This window comes from Rhinichthys klamathensis, unplaced genomic scaffold (assembly GCF_029890125.1).
Source record: "Rhinichthys klamathensis goyatoka isolate OS25496 unplaced genomic scaffold, OSU_Roscu_1.1 h1tg000748l_1, whole genome shotgun sequence".
Taxonomy (NCBI): Eukaryota; Metazoa; Chordata; class Actinopteri; order Cypriniformes; family Leuciscidae; genus Rhinichthys; species Rhinichthys klamathensis.
The window spans coordinates 450431-468564 of NW_026607157.1; the positions used below are offsets into that span (position 1 = coordinate 450431).

Consider the following 18134-nt stretch of genomic DNA (forward strand, 5'->3'; position numbering starts at 1 on the left):
AAGGGATGGTGGCGACAAAAACAACATTGTGCTGGACGGAACCAGTGGCGATAAAGACAACACTATGCTGGACGGAACTTCCAGCGATGACAAGGACAACTCTATGATGAACGGGATTTCTAACGGCAGAAGATGTTTGTGGGTGGGAATCAGGATGGGAAGCATTACCTCAGCCATTCCTCCTCTTCCAGCTCCACCAAAACTCTCACTGGCACGGATGTGACAGCCGGCTCACACAACTGGTCAGATGGGACCTCAGGCTTCTCTACCTGGCTTCCGAGGCTGCTGGTTCTGGCTTCGTGGCGGGCATTGGCTTAGGCTTCATGGCGGGCATAAGCTGAGTCTCAAGGTCTGCGGTGGGCTCTGGCTCATTATCCACAGTGGGCGTGGGGTGTCAGTCTCGGGTGGTGACTGATGTTACATGGGGCTGAACACTGGCATCGAAATCCTCTTCAACGTCACCCACCATAAAAGAGGATTGCTCAATCCACAGGGTGAAGCTGATATACCCCCTAAGGGTTAGGGAGTCCACTGTAGAATCCCTCCATGGGAGTCAGGTCGCTGCAGGTGGTGTGATGGCAGACGCTGACGAACTCCATGTATTCCTCCAGGTCTCTGCCACTTTGAAAAATAAAATTCACAGCCCCTGACGGCCTGTGAAAATTTCCCATTGGGACAATATTTATGGAGGTGATCTCCATCTTTTATTTGGGTCTGGTATTCTGTAATGTTTTGAGTCCGTTGATGAAATCCTTTTATTAAACAAAGTAAAACAAGAAAATTTAGATAATCCAATAGAAAAAAATCTAAACAGCGTGTAGAACACAATAATACCAGACGATAAACTGATGAAACTGAAGGGCTTAAATACGAAGGGTGATGAAGCATGGTTTTCAAACCAGCATTTCAGGATTCCGCTGTTAAGGTTTGTTCACACCAAGAACGATGACTTTAAAGATAACTATATTAGTGTCCACACCAGTGGATGATACAGTATCACTCTGTTTATTCTAAGAGCGTGCTTGTCTGTCACTTTAAATGCTCGAGCTCATTACAGCCAGATTGATTCTGATTGGCTGTCAATGTTTTTGTTGTTCATCAGCTGGATAAAATCGTTCTGAAAGTGATTCCAACGATATCGTTTCTCTGTGCCGTTATCGTTATAGCTGTAGTGTGAACTCTGCTATTCTTTAATATTAAGAACGATTTTTAGAACTATATCTTTATCGTTAACGTCCATTGCAAACACTATTTCATTTTTTTTTTTCAAAATAAGGCAGAATTCTAAATTATTTTTGTTGCTTAATAATAGAATGTCACAAATACATCCTTAAGACTAGAGCACTGTATATAACTTGGAATATTTCTTCAAGTCAAATCCAAAGGACCAGGCCAGCAATTTTAAAACCACTGCAAACACTCACATTTTCATGTCCAACAAACTGGATCCACTATTACATGAAAAAACACAATAGCTCATACTCTAGAACAATCCCATAACCCCATTGTGCTGAAGCATAATACATCCGAGCTCCAGTCAGATGGGTTATCACTGCACAGTTCAGGGTTACAATCAGGTAATGCATTATAAATCTGCTACATCAAATTCTATTGAATTTTTTAAGGTTCCAAAGTGGCAGAGAGCAGATCTGAAGCAGAGAAGAACATGCATAAAAGCCGTCTATAAAACACCAGTGTGTGAACTTTAAAGCTGAGTTGATATGCCAGTCTCATAAATTTGGACCACATGACATTTCTAAGCGAAGGAAAAAAAAAATTCCCATCCGTTCTTTGTACTCACTTGCCAAGCATGTTATCGATATTGCTGAACCCAACAAGAGCACAATATGAGGAAGAGGCTTTAATGACTGGAGTATCTGCCATCATTTATCTTTTAAAAAATAAAAAATAATATGGTTGAGTCTTTTACAACCAACTACTGGGAATATGTAAGAAAATGAGAGCGAGAGACATACAGTATCTCTACAGGAAACTTTAGCTGTGTTGCTCCACTATAAGTTGAAGCAGGGAAAGACTGGAATGATAGGGAGCACCTGAAACCCAATTTAGATATCAAAGAAAATATAAAAAATAACAGAGTATTTTAAGGTACAGTATACTAAGTGCTAGTGTATAGGCAACATAGACTACATTCACTAGGGAGCAGGTAAGTTAAGCAGCTCAGTGTTGGCGAGTGGCTACTAAAAATATAAATGCTTCTAGTAGCCAATTACTACAAACTACAGTGTATTTTTTCATAACAGGTTAGCATTTTCACTACTTTTTAAAGGAGTCATAACCTGTAATTTTCACTTTTCCACGAGAATCAATGTATGTTATGATTGCCTAACGATTATACATTGGCCGGGAAGCCGATATTCAAAAGTGAAGCGTTTGTTTACCCCAGGGTTCGTAAACCAGCCCACGTGCACGCGCACTCAAATACGAGATTTTAATTTCTCCCCCGACTTGACGTCAAGACGGGGCAGGATATACCATATATGGACCATAGACAGTAAAAGAAATGGACACAGTGGCCCCATAGACTTCAACGGAGAAAAGTGAAGTCAATTAGAAGCACTCACTTCCTGATTGCCAAGCGTACTGCGCAGGCTCAAACTGAGCAGGACGACGTAGATGTGACGTGAGCAACTTGTACGTCTTCTAGTAGCTGTGCCAAGAGGAATCTGAATCATTCCCTTCCGAATCTTGCAGAGCCGGAGTTCGTGAGTAGAGCTGTCCATGAGCTAGCAGCAGGAGCAACTTTATGACTCTCTATGGGCTTCTCCCTTGACTTTATGCCTCCACGTCACCCCGATTGCGCGCGAGCTTCTACTTCTGTCTATACGGTAATTTCTCTACTGTGCGACAGAGAGTCGCGTGTTATGACGCAATCGTTAGCCTATTTTTACAAAAACGGCTTCTACGTGGCCATAATGTAAGATACAAGGTAATGGAGCCTTTTATACATTGTCGTGTTTCTTTAGAAATAAACAATGGACAAATGGAGTCTTTAAACGCCTCAGATGTAAAGTTATTCGCTGTCAAAGTGACGCAAAAATTAATGGGAGTCAATGGGATGCTAACAGCAGGTGAAGGCTTGTTAGCCAATGGCGGCCCCCAAGGAGACTTCAGATTCCGGCTGGTGGATTACCCCCTTGATATGGACACCGCAGACATATGCTGCAGGAAGCCCGCCCTGTCCCTCTCCCCCTCATATTCAGTCAAGAAAAATGCAGAAATGTAGTGCAAACGTGAGTTGCTCTGTGGTTGACTGCCCGAATCAACATTCAAATGTGTTTTCTCTACCAAAAACGGACCAAACTACCAGGGACCAGTGGATGAAATTCATTTTTAATGACGCTGTTCCAACAACCCCATCAACTGGCTCAACGTTAGGTGTCTGCGCTAAACATTTTACACAGGAAGCCACTGTAAGCTGATAAAAAAAGTAGACTACATCTCCGTTAATGTAATCTACATTAAATAAAAGGTAAACTTATGTGGGAGAAAATAGCAACAAACGTTTTAGCTCGTTACTGATGTTAATGTATGTCTCAGTCAAAATGATGGTCTTTACCATTCAGAGATATGTTGATGTGTAGACGTCCTTCCATTGACTCTATATCTTCCGTTTCCAGCTCTGGTTCAGAGTCTGGCTCAAACATATATGGTTGAATTCCGTAGCGCCATGATGTCATTTTCCTGCCACCAATCAACGCGCCCCTCATTTGCATTATTAAAATGACCGTTCATGACAGCCAAAATATCGCATCAGATCTCGCGAGCCAATAATGCATTCAGAAATAAGGGTCAGAGCAGCTCTGTGTTTATTTTTTTTCCACTTTTCTTTTTTAGAAGGGCCTGAAAGACTATAATAGAGCGTGGGTATCCAAGGTAATAGTAGGTTATGACTCCTTTAAAATTATGAAAAGCTTATATTTTGGCAAACTCTGATTTTAAAGCAGCATCCACAAAATGTCTATTATATTTCCATCCTCACCTGCTGTATATCAAACATGGGATGGTTGTTGATTGGCCCCACTGACTTCCAAATAATTTTCTTCCCTATCCTATGGAAATCAAAGGGGTCCATCAACAGTTCGGTTACCCATATTCTTAAAGATATTTGTGTTCAGCAGAAGAGAGACATGCATACAGGTTTGGAACAACTTGAGGGTAAGTTAATGATGACAGAATTTTCATTTTGAGGTAACTTATCCCTTTAGTAAATTTAGCAACAATACATTATTAAATTGATCAAATGTGACAGTAAATACTTTTTAATTGTTACAAAAGATTTCAATTTCAATTAAATGCTATTCTATTCATCAAAGTATCTGGAAACAATGTATCATGGTTTCTTCAAAAATGTTAAGCAGCACAACTGTTTTCAACATTGATATAATAAGAAATGTTTCTTGAGCAGCAAATCAGCATATTAGAATGATTTCTGAAGGATCATGTGACACTGAAAACTGGGGTAATGATGGTAAAAAATCAGCTTTGCCATCACAGGAATAAAATGCATTCAGATAGAAAACAGTTATTTCATAATATAACTATTTACTGTGTTTTTGATCAAATAATGGCAGCTCTGAGTTTAAGAGACTTCTTTCAAAAACATTTAAAAGATCTTACAGACTCCAAACTTTTGAAAAGTATTGTACATATGTAGAATGATATCTTATAAAGGTATATTAAGAATAGTACAAAAAATTGTGATTACCCTCAATGGGAAAACTTGATATAGATTGATCTCAAGAAATATACAAAGTCATGATACTCTTGGGAACATCCTCTGTTTGACATGACCCATTTTATGTGAGTAAAATTTTGCTGTAATTTTCAGACAAATGAAGTGGCCCGTTCATATACAATACAGTACTGTAGATTTGCTAGCTGATGATGTCACAGGCCTCTGAGCTCTATTAAACCATTTCCCCCCATGGAGAGAGATTCCCACCTCATTATATAGCTCACAGTCTCCTCATGGACAACTGCTTCCACATTAAAAACATCTATCAGTATTCCGCATCCTGCTTGAACAAGAAACTTACATAAAATGACATTTTCATTGTTCCCAGTGGGATGCTGTGGTTACCCGTGCAAAACACACACTCACACTCTCATAAGCAAAGCTGCTGCTCATCAGCAATTCACACCAAACTCATTTTCTTCAGCACATCTCATGTCATGTCATGTCATGCTCCAGGACCAAACACTGGCAGCAGGGTGAGGTGGTAGAAAATTACTCAAAAAGAGAGAGACAAGAAAACAGACAATGGACCTTTCTTAAATTTGTCTAAAATACAAATACACCAGATCACATAGTATATAAAGCCCATGAAATGCAATTTTTACAAACCCAATCCAAAACACACTCATATCAAATCGAATTTCAAGTCGTTTTTTCATTGTTGGGGAAGCAATGGGCAAATGGGTATATAATGGAATTCACAAGAGCTGTCGTGTCTTCAAATCATTTATTTGCTCACATGTGTAATTCACTGTATATTGAACGGTGAAATGAACAAACCAGTGAGCATTTTTGGACACAGTATAAGCAGGTTTTATTCAGGTTGCTTCACACTTGTCTCAGACCCATACATTAAATCTTAAGCTTTAAAAAAAAATGCTTTGAAAGTATGATGCCGTAAACATAGCAAAATACACGTAAGGAAATTTAATATTTATTGTGTAAAACATACATTTAAACTTAAAAAGACTTTCCCACAGTTGTGCCATTATTTCCACCAAAGTTTTTTTTCTTTAAAAAGTGTACTTATTTACAAGAAGGCAACAGTGAAATTAAATCTGTAAAAAATATTAAATCTGTATATAGAAAACAAACAAAAATCAAAACAAATATCACTTGTGAACAGAATACAGTATGTTTATTGCATTCAAAGTGCAGCTGTAATTTTATCAAATTATGCAAAAAAATAAAAATAAAATAAAACCGTGTGTATGTAGGATGCATAAAATACTAGTTAGTAAATTAGCCACAGCAAAAAAAAATTATATTTCCATTACATCATTTCATCACACCAGCTATTCCCGTCTCTTGGCTTGGCGTTAGTCATTACAGCAACCAATGTAGATATACTGAATATTGCAGGCTCATTAGAAAAAAATGTGCCTGTGGTAACATTTCTCCAAAATTATATTACGTTGCTTCTTGCATGTTTCACGACACTTTCGAAGTAAAATGCCCAGTAAGTGATGCTAAAAGCGTTTTATCCGAAACAGATGAACGTGAATCTGGCAAAATTTACTATGTTGGTTGTTGTACGTTTCACAGAGGTTCAGAAATTAAATGTCTGGTGACAACCCTACTCTAAACCTAACCAATAGTGTTAACAAAATTGGAATAAAAATGCACTTGATGAGGTAACCATACCATTTTATCTTGAGCTCTTTTATCTTGACCCAATTGCTCCACATTGCGAATGCAATGCTGTACCAGGTGAGCTCCTGAGCAAGTTAAATTGAAAAAAGCCATACATGTGCACGGGCCAGTTGCATTGACATAGCCATTATGTTATGAGACTGTCTTAAGAACTAGTATGGCCAACTAGCAGTTAATTAGGGGTCTCACTTTTCGGTATCAAATTAGGCAAATGTACATTTTTATGTGACTGACTTAAAGTTATTGTAGCAAGGTCTGTTATTCAGGGAAGAGGGAGGCGGGAACCGGCGAACGTTCAAACACTTTAATATCAAAATAAACAAACCCAAAACTAAATTAAGGTGGCAGCCCCTCACGGACGACTGCTGCACACACATTAGCAAAACATAACTTAAATGTCCAGGCCTGGGGCCTCATTTATAAACGTTGCGTACGCACAAAAGAAGGCGTACGCCGCTCTCTACGCAATAATTGGTATTTATAAAAAGCAAACTTGACGGTAAAATGTGCGGTCCTTCACGCAAGCTCTGACCCAGGCGTACGCACAAAAACGGGTGAAATGAGAAATGGCGACACCGTCGGCAGATGGAAGAAACACGTGAAAGTGTGTGAAACTGTAGACCGTTGTGTAAAATAAATGGCAATACTTCCTCTCCTAAATAACACGAAGACGTCACAAAGCAAGTATTACAATTAACAGCCTACACGAACACCCGTTTGATCGATCTGCAACAGAAATGCAAATTAACACATATTTGCAAAAAGAAAAGTGAAATATGTTCTGCAATAATATTGGCATGTTCATCCTCATAAATAAGATGGTAAACAGAACGAAATAATGTACAAAACTGATATTCTCGCCAATGTGTCCGTCTGGCGGAGCAGATAGTCAGATAGATAGATAATTAGGGAGAGATAGATATAAATTGATAGATGTATTATTTTTCCACTGGGGAAAGTTGTTTTCATAGTAAAAATGTCTTCATCAGCTACGTAATCATGGTATTCATGCAGGTATTTCATGCATATGCCTTTAGTTTGTTTTATTTTTGATAAAATAACGTATGACGTATGTCTCAACCAATCAGAAAGCTGCAAGAAATTACATTTGCGCTGAACTATTTCTTATTTCCAAGTAGATTATAACTGACATCTGTAGCTTGTCATTTCTTTTTTATTTCGGCCACAGTCCGAGGTTGTGAGGCTACAGCATTTACGGCGTCTGCAACCTTTTGCCACTCAAGTGCCTTTTTGGCATTAGTAATGCCCACACTGTGCCCTCCAAACAACATTTTTTCTCCTCTTTTCCACCTCGCCAACGATAACTTCTACTTCGCATTGAGTGAAGATACGTTTTTTTGATTTCCTCTCTATGTTTGCCATGATTTCGCAATCGATGAATATTAACTTGTGGGCGTTTCACGGACTATTTATGGGCAACTATGGGCGTGACATGAAGCCGCAAAAGCTGCGCTACATTTAGAATTGATAGTGATTTATTAAGGGGAAAATGCGTAGGATGTGCGTGCGCACGGTTTTATAAATCTGAATATTTCTGTGCGTACGCACGTCCTATGTTTCATCCGTACGCCACTTCTGACGCAAATCCTACGCAAAGTTTTATAAATGAGGCCCCTGGTCCTGGTCCTAGACTGTTGTCGCTCCTCTTTTTATGCTCCTCCGTGAGAGATTCGAGGCCAGTGTGGTGCGCAGATGACACTCATCAATCACGCCACCGGCCTTGCACCGTTCTAACGGCTCTCGGCCCCGCACTGCTTGCAACAGTTATGAACATCTTAAAGAATTAAGAAAATTTGATGACTAACTTGTGAAACTAGTCCTTGAAGTTTATGCAACCTGCCCATGATGATTATGTGAAGCAAATGTCAAAATTACAAATTACAAATCATGCACTATGGTAAACGTGTTTTGAGGTCATGACAGTTTTGTGCAAGGGATCACGCGAAAATAAGTCCTTATTAATCAATAACCTGTCCCATAAAAAGAATAATGTAAAAAAAGAATACAAGTTTTTGCCAAATTTTATTGCCACTAGTGTCTGATATAATTACTTACAAATTGACTTACAGATTTATTCCTACTGATCAGATTTAATCAACAAACTGGAGTTAGGTGCAGTGTCACAAAACCAAACTTTTATTTTCAAGTTCCACATTTCTGAGCAGATCAACTTTTAACAGAATTAATTGCAAATCCTGCCTTTTTGGCAGTTTCACGGCTGAGAATCACTATTGATTTTTGTTTTCTGACTCTCTAAATCTTTAGAGGCTTTTTTCACATTAAGTCCTGGGCAGTAGATTCCAATGCACCCAAAATATAATTAACCTCAGGGCTCATTCGGGCTCTTAGAGTGACAAATAATTCAATTAATAGTCAGATAATCGGCTGATGTTAATAGCATTAACTATGATTTCTGCAAGTGTCTGCTGCCAAAAACCTAGTGATAGATCCGAGTGAAAATGCAGCAAAATGATTCAACACACACAGGAATTTGTGTCAAAGAGAAAAAGAGGAGAAACTGTGAGAAGGGGGAGGGTGCTAGTGTAGTGGAAGTAGTTGTAGCAGTTCATCATCAGTGTCTAGAGGAGGAAAGCAAAGGAGGAACACGGCATAACTGAAAGACAAAGAGGCGTAAACAGCTGGCACGCTGCTGCAGCGTCGCAATGCCAACGAAAAGAAACTTGCCTGCCAACATCCAAAATCAGGGCTAAAGAAAGACACCGCCAGAGGAGAGCCAAAGGATTGTGGGATCCTGGCGTAGTCAATAGGGCCAATCCTCAGGGACAACCTGCTAATTACAAAGTCAGCCAAAAGTCAGGTGACCAACTCCTGCTTTTCTTACACTCTTCCACCAATTATCTTCCTTCTATCACTACCTTTTCCTGCTGAGTTTGTCCTGCTTGCTCTTGTTCCTCATGCACTCTGGACGATTCCTCGACGGTTCTTGTCATTATTCATGTTTTCTTTAGTAAACTGCTTCTGGCACAGTTGTGTCATCATTTGGACTCTGCTTGCTGAACCGGTGTGGTGCAGTGGCAGACGTGGAGGCCCGTCCTCGGGCAGATGCACTGCGACTGTAGAGATGAATGAAAACCACTTGGATTAATGAAGCAAATTCAGAACAGTTGAAGTTACTGACAGCTTCCCTAAACTTCTCACCCTGCCCCCTTTACCATGAGTAATAGTCTCACACAGTTGCTGATACTTAAGATTACTGCAGTAAATGCTGATTCACACACACACTCGTGCACAGATAGAGAGCTGTTCAATAAGGAATGCATCAACTATTATTGGTATTATTATAACAAAAAATTATTCATAATTTATTATATATAAATATCAATAAATACTTTACTTGCTTTACTTTCAAACGTTAAAATACTGTTGGGAGAACTTAAAGTTGGCATGAAACCGAAATTGTGATCGTTGTTTCTTTCCAATTGTGAGGTATATTACTGAGCAAAACAGCTTCTCAAATGAGATAAAAATGTAAGACGGGACTTGATTGGTTCATAGTCGTTTTTTTAATGAGCTGAGACGAGAACGACTATCATCTCTCTCTTTTCGTACAGATTACATACAATGAGAAAAACATTTTTTTATATAAATTACTTCATTTAAAAGAAGATAATTCAGGCTTCATGGCTGTGTGCCTGTGTACCTGTTTGACTGAGTATTTGCAGAGTTACAGATGATTTTTCGGACGCGTTTCAGAATGTACTTCACTGACAGAGAGAACGCAGAACGCGCATCATGTTTATTTTTCTTTATTAGGCGAAAAGCACAACACTTTGTTTTTATTATGAGGTTCCACAAAAAAAATACAAACTTAACAGGATCGAATGATGTACAACACTTATATGTAAGATCAAAATTAACAGAGTAATTTGAGTCTCTTTTGCACTGATAAGGAAAAAAGTGAGCTGGTATCGCCGGCGAGACCGCCGACCCCAGAGAGTTAAAGTTAATTTGACCACGCCCACGGAGCGCGCGCTCTATTCAAACACAAATGCTCTGAGGCGATCCACGCCCACACCAGCTGGATAACCACCGAAAGAGACTCAGATTTACGACGCTGTGAGGAATAATAGTACTATCTTAATAATAATCCTGGAAAAAATTACCTCAGAAGTAGGCTACAGGTAGTTTCATTTGGAGGAGCAACGGATCCAGCCGAGGAAATAGGTACATTCTTTATTTTCAAGTGCTTTGTGCTAATCGCGATATGGAATAGTGTCTGTAAACAAAAAGACTGTTTGAATCGCGTTTTTGTGTGTGAATGAATGAACAACTTTTACCTAACTATATTCCAATGCTGAGATGAGTAAAAATCGACTGAAATATGTTGAAATAAAATGTTTTTTGTATAAGCAACGTATTAAACTGCAAATTAACATTTATATGTCCTAATCATAAAAACGATGTGTTACATATGAAAGACAAGATGTCGTTTTTACTGTAAAATAATGCCACATCAAATAAGCTTGTTTGCTAAGATGTTATTATAGTGTTTGTTCGATTGTAAGCTATATTCAAACTAATTAATCCGCAACTGTGAAATATGTATGATAAAATGTATACTTTAGTATATAATACAAAGAAAGATTACATTTGAAATAGTTACATTTTAATTGTTGTTGTAATTGTAACCTTTTTATTAAAATAGCAAAAATATATGTAGGCTACATATAAATAAATCTTAGGTAAATCTTAAAAGCTCAATATAAGCCTCCTCTTTAAATTATTTGTATTGTGTTTTATTAGTGACACATTTGGGATACATTCCCAAACTTTCTGTAAAAACAGTATGATAATTAACTGCACAATTACTATAAATTTTTACATTTGATATTATACAATTTGCAAGCACAATTTGAAAAATAAATAAATAATTGGAACTGTGAACCAATTTTGTATTATATAGGCATATATATATATATATATATATATATATATATATATTGTCATTGCATTGCATTCTTGTGGCTCAGTGACACACCTGAATGAAAGGGTCATTAGTATGCAGCCCCATTATGCGCTCATTATGCGGGCCCATTGTCTTCTCAGGTGTGAATCACAGCAGGTCACACCCCTGCGCATATTGCCTTTCCAAACAAAAAGTGTCATTTTTAAATTTAAACCAATCTATTGTTTAATTTAAATGATAAGGCAGGATGATTTTCAGATCATTTTGAAGAAAAAACTCTAGGCCACAACACCCATTAGTCAAAAGTCTTGTGGACAGATATTTAGTATGTGTTTTGTGGCCTTATTTCAGAAACTTTAAGTTTTAGTTTTTTCAATAACCACGCATAAACAATATTCTCTCAAAAATACAAAAATGTACATACATGTTGATAACACATTATGGTAGCCCTGTGTGTGCTAAATAGAGTGTAATTACACCTTTGCCAGTAATATGTTTATAAGCAACTGAAAAAAGCACAAATGTCAGAGTATGTCAAAACATCTCAAGGACCCCAAAAACACCTTGGACCCCAGAGGGTTAATTGCAGGGACCTCATGCGAGTGACAGGTTGGTGGAAGGGAGAAATTACTGCACTAACCTCGTGCAGTATAGTTTTAGTAAAAGATAATGTTTTGGTTAAAGATAGCAACATGCTAATGTTAAATGCTATTAAAATAAGTTGAGTCTGATGTGTGGAATGCTATTTGTGTGGCGTCTGGCGTGGGGAGTTACTGCCTACAGTATGCCTATGAAGCAGCTCATTATGCTAACAAACAGAGTACAGCACTACAAAAGCGGCTATTGTAGAACTGAAAGAGCTCTATATATTTAACATGGCACAGCGTATATGTGTGTTTGTGGGTGGGTGTGACCACTCCTGTCTGTATCTTCTCCACTGTCTGTTTACTGCAATGCAGGAGTTGCTCTTTGACTGTATTCAGTGGAAAGCGCACCAGGGAATTTCACTGAGACCTTTGTGTCAGTTCCTACTGGTGCGTGAGAAACATCATTGCTTGTTATCTCCACTGTTATTTACAGACTCTGTTCATTGATAAATGACTTTAGAGAGGCTTGAACAGAAGTGACAACACTGAAACGCTAATTTGTCCTCATTCCTTGCCTTTCTTTCTCTCCCTTCCTGTTTGTCACTCTCTCTGTGCCACTCTCTACAGCATTACCAACATGGTGTTTTCTGAAACCATAGCTCTAAAGTACATTCACAAATAGCATCGCAAACTTGTGTGGTTGGAACTACTGCAGTATAATCTGATAATTAATTTGATATCAAACCAATTCATTAGCAGACGTTATTACTCCACCACCTGCGTGACGTCATTAACAACAGTTCTATACTAGTGTTAAAATGATGAATGTGCAACAAAGTTACTGCTGTTTCTGGAAATAGTTGTGACAGGCTAGTTGATTTCTCCAATGATACATCATACTATGATAGTTAAATGCACCATGGGTGGTTGCAAGGGTGTTGTTAGGTGGATACTAAGGTGTTCTGTGTGGTTGTTCGGTTTTTGCATAACAGTACCTAGTTATGGATACGTCTATGTGCTTTTAACATCTGTTATCATCCACCAAATTAAACATGGCAAGTCTCTTAGAAAGTCTCTAAGATCTCTTAGAAAAGTAACAACTTTAGTCAATAAGCCACATGATTTGTATCATTGATGTCTGCAGCAGAAATGCCGTTAGAGGACTAACTTGCCAAATTTTAATACATTTAAGTAATTAAATCCCTAACTCACACAATGCACAATAATAATACTGTAGTCAGGCTTCCCTTAGCAAGCACCACTAATAAAAAGAATGTAATAAATTGAGAGACATTAAGCGTGTTGAACAGGAGAGAATGCTGTGGTGCAGTACTGCATGCCAGTGTTAGGGTGGGGACTCGGGACTGCTGCTGGAATGGTGAGAGATGTTAGCTGTGGTGCTGCCGAAGAGGATGCGAAGACTCTATAGAGGAAATGCTTTGGAGGTAGAGGGTGAACGAGCAAGTACCACGGCAAGGTGTTATATTGTGCAGGCAATATTAGTACTTATTATTAGTACTAGGCAATGTGCAGCAAGGTATAAAATTGACCTCATCCACTTAAAGATCAAAGTACACTTCTGTTTTTGTGTATGCTAGAATATGGTCATAGTGCACATGGCGTGAATTTCATCATCAGCATAATACACGCATACAATCTGATTTTTCTAACCGCACGTAAGCTGTATGCTCAGTTTGCACATGTGCCTTTTTTTGCACAAATATGTTCGTCTAAAAGGTGGTGAAACTGGCCAGCTGCATTAAAACTGAAGTACATTTTGGAGTTACTTTGGGGCATTTGTTCTATCTTTTTGTACCATCTTCTTGTCAATTGCTTGATTTCTATTACTGTTAAGTTGCACCGGATAGCCCCTCCAACTTTGAAAATGCTCCACATTAAAATTAAATTGAGATGACAAAATTGTATGGCAAACCTACAAACCGAACCTAAACCTAACCATAAGGTTCAGCTCCATACCCTAACCCTAACCCTAACCAAGATGGGGACCAAGGCCTGCTTACACCAAGACAAACAATTGGGTGTGAAAATGTTGTACAATAAACATTTTCAGATCAGATTGAAACGAGCATTTGCATGCTTTCAATGCTTTTTTCTTTTCCATCGCACTCAAATAAATCTGGCTAACTGATCAGATTTGCTCTTTTGGTTGCATGCCCAGAGCCGCTGCTGTTACATAAAACCATGACTTGGTACTCACAAACGACTATTTTGCTAACTGACAGTGAATAGCAGTGGAAGAATCTGGAACCAGCTCTTTTGTCTCTGTACTCTTGTATTTAGTGTTCTTTGATACAAACCATAGTGAATACAAAAATCTGAACGGCTGTTTGAAAACATGCAAATACCATTCAACCAAGCGGGTGTAAAAAACGAAAATTGACTAAATGGTTTGTGTCCCAGAGTAACCAAGGTATTTCTGCTTTCCTGAAAGTGCCACAGTCAGAGAGTGAATCAGCGTATTCATTCAGCCCCTTGGTTCAGTCGCATTGGTCTGAAGTTGAACAGACAAATTAAAGGCAATGTCAAACATTCATGTTGGTGTGAGCAGGCCTTAAAATCCATACGGTTTTGTACATGATTTGAGCATATATTTGTCTTTAAATATAACGATCTAAATATATTTTATATTTAGATGTAGTAGGAGGTGCCAAAATACAGTCTGGATTGCGCAAAACCTCAACAGTTTTTTTGCACTGCTAAAGGGGTGTACGTTGGTGTTCAGTATAGTCACTGAAGTTGAGGATTGAAGACATTAACATTCTAGTGTGCAGGAGAGTCTACGAAGGTCTGGTATCAGTCAAGCTGCCCTTTTCAAGCCTGAATGACCGGGCAGTGGCAGAGGAGGTCCCACGAGAGAGAGGGAGGGACACCCACACACTTTCCTGCGACAGCCCGGTGAAGAGGAAGAGTCAATTTAACAGCAATCATCCCCCTTGATCACAGCCCGTCTGTAACCTGCCACCTCAGCAATGATTTTATCATCTTTTCTCCCTCACACGTTATCTCAGCTGTTTCTATTTTGCTTTGAAAGTCCCCCTTCTTCACTGCAATATCAGTGGAATAGAGATGCCTTTGATAGATTTGCTGTTTTATCAATGGTTTCATAATAGTTATACTTTAGTTTAAATTTAGCTGAACACTCTATAATAGCCTGTTTAATTTGACATCTTACCCCAGTACTATACTAAGTGTTAGGGGTTTGTTAAACTCCTAACTGTTTTTCTTGGGCAATAAAAACATAAATGTTCAACAGCTTTTTTTGAAAGCCAAGACTTTAAGGGATGTGCATATACAGAAATATTCACAAACTAAACAAGCTAACATATTGGAGTAAAAGTATGACGACTAACCCCAGTCTCCCATATTTCTATAGGCTGACACATAGGGGCTATTTTGGTCCCCCGTGAAGTTTAGTAAACCCAGCTGGCCCCCTGGCCCATATCCTGTAGGTCTGTGGCAGTGTGAGGAGCGAGAGCTAAATCATAGGCTGACAGGGACCTTTCCTTTAATAGATGCCCCCTGTGTTACCAGCCCAGAAAAGGGAAGAGAACAGCAGCCATTGCTACGCACATAGATACAACCATTTGCTATATCTATAGACAGGTACAGGCTCATATGTGCATGCTTACCTGCGTGCACATACGTGCCTAAAAGTGGTAACTGGGGCTAGTTGTCCCTTTTTAGTCTAGTTGATATTTCTGAGGGTATTAGTTCATTTTTGAAAGCCAATTGCTGTATAGACACTAGTGCTGCCGCGATTAGTCGACTTAGTCGACGTAATCGACCATGCAAATTAGTCGACGGCAATTTTTTTAGTCGACGTGTCGTTTTACTATTGACCGCTATTTATTTTTGGTCTCCCGTCACAAACGGCTCACTGTAATTCACCTCCACACACCAGTCTGTGCGCCGTGCGCGCCCTGCTGGTTTATCTGCTATCATTTTCCTTCACGTTCCCGCCCACCTTCACTGCTTTGATATGAAAAATTGCGGAGGCAGGTGACGGAGCTTTCACAGTGGGCTCGTTTGCTGCGGTCCGAGTCCGAGCGCGAGCGCGATTGTTCCCGGCGCCCTCCGCAGCGTTGGTCTGGTTTCACACTCAATTCTATCGAACCCTGTTGAGTTTGCGTGCATCTTATGCCATCGCAAACGTGCACAGCGCATGATAGAAAACAGAACGCGGGTCAATATATTGTGTTTTTCAAACGGACTCTTTTGTGGAGACAGTGGATTTCCAAATGTGTTGCCCTGATTGCACGCGCAATGCGCGAATGCACTGCAGACTCAACTCTCGCGTATCCAAGGTAAATCATCAACACTATCATCCCTTACATGTGTTTTATTTAACTAAATGCATCATAATCAGCTAAAACGCATGGGCAGGTTACTTAACTTCCTGAACAAGCGCTCCCGAGTCCGTGTTGCTTTCACATTCACGCGAACCGCGGCACGGGCCCGCCATGCACGCAAGTGTAAACGCGAGCTACATAACTGCGTGCCTGCCTGCTTTCAGCGCGACTCATAGTGGGCTAGACTCTTTCAATTCAATTCCAATTTATTTGTATAGCGCTTTTCACAGAAAATGCATTGGATCTACTTTACTATTCAGAGTGATGTTATCAGTTATGCTTTTCAGAAATGTACAAAAATTAATCATTATTAGCTTACTGTACATTTTTTAAGGCAGAACAAAGAGCTAATTTAAGTAATACATACATGTTTGTTATTAGAGGATTAGATTAGGACTCTGACTAATATGGCATAGCCTAATGGAAATGCAGATACTTAATGCTTAGATTGTTAATACATAATGTTTTTGAACAGGTGACATTTTATGTTTTGGCCCTTCAGTTGAGTTCAAAATAAAATGGAGACAACGAAATAAACACTTGATTTTTTTTTTAATTAGTCGTTTAGATTAGTCGACTAATCGAAAAATTAGTCGAACGATTAGTCGTTAGAAAATTAGTCGTTAGTGGCAGCACTAATAGACACACACCTAAAGGTCTCGACTTAAAAATAAAAAGCAAATTATAATAAAACTTGCTACTGCTAATTAATACACAGAAATGATGCTGTGAGCATGTAAGATATGCTGCTGCTGCATAAATAGACATACATAAATCCAGGCAGATCTAGTATCAGATCTAGGCAGGTGGAGCTGGGGGAGGTGGAGAGTATCAGAGGAACTAGCACACTGCAGGACTAGCTTACAGCAAACCCCGAATATTTAAATGTTGAGCAAGTGATCTCATTGGGTGCAGGATCAGCAGAGACCAGCATGACTTGTGCCATGAAGTATGCAGTATTATATTTTATATTAATGGCATTTTTATAAAATATTTAAATTATTAACTTAAACTATTAACAAACAAAAACGCATTGCAATTAAATAAACAAGACCGACAGGAAAGGAGACTGTAAAGTTTACACCATGACTCAGACACTGAGATGAATATAAAACTTTACACACACACACACTCACAAATGATCTCTGGGTTCCCAGTATAGTCTCAAACAGAGAGAAGCAATGATTTGTATTTTCCTTGATGTTCCTGCTGCTGGCAGTGGAGATAAACAGTTATATAGGCAGTATTTATAATTGTTATCATCTTGATATGCATTATAGTGCAGGTACCCGTATAGATTTGACTGTAATACTCTGGGCATGTTATGATGATTAAGAAGCATTTCAAGCCCACCTGGTCTGCGGGAGAGATGAGTTAAACCACTTTTTAAAGAACAAAATTAAAGTGCCCTGGGACGGGCAGCTCTGTTTTATGTGCAAAGGAAGCTTTGACATTTGCATAGCACTGAATGTAAGTATGTGAGTGTGTGTAAAGGTCTAGGTGCATTTCAAATAGACAGGAACAGGTGATTGAGAAGTTACAGAAGTGCACACACAGAGACACACACATTAGTACTCCTATCATTATGAGGACATTCCATAAGCTTAATGGTTTTTATACTGAGCTAATGACATTTTCTAGCCCCTAACCCTAACCCTAACCATAAACCTACCCATCACAGACAACTTTCTGCATTTTTAGCTTTTTAATAAAAAAATAGTTTAGTATGTTTATTTAGCGGTTTTAATTTCAAGGACATCGGCATGTCCCCATAATGTAGGGGCATTGCCTGAAACCTGAATACACTGCAGCTCCAT

General features: G+C 38.9%; 1 long non-coding RNA gene across 1 annotated transcript in view; it reads right to left on the minus strand.

Annotated features, from left to right (window-relative positions):
- Nucleotides 1-9042: 9042 nt before the first annotated feature.
- The window catches only part of LOC130077493 (uncharacterized), a 94948-nt gene continuing 85856 nt past the window's right edge, over nucleotides 9043-18134 (minus strand). The window contains exons 2-3 of the long non-coding RNA XR_008805775.1: nucleotides 9310-9507; nucleotides 9043-9224 (exon numbers count right to left, since the gene is read on the minus strand). This is a non-coding gene — a long non-coding RNA (uncharacterized LOC130077493). The remainder of the gene's footprint in view (nucleotides 9225-9309; nucleotides 9508-18134) is intronic.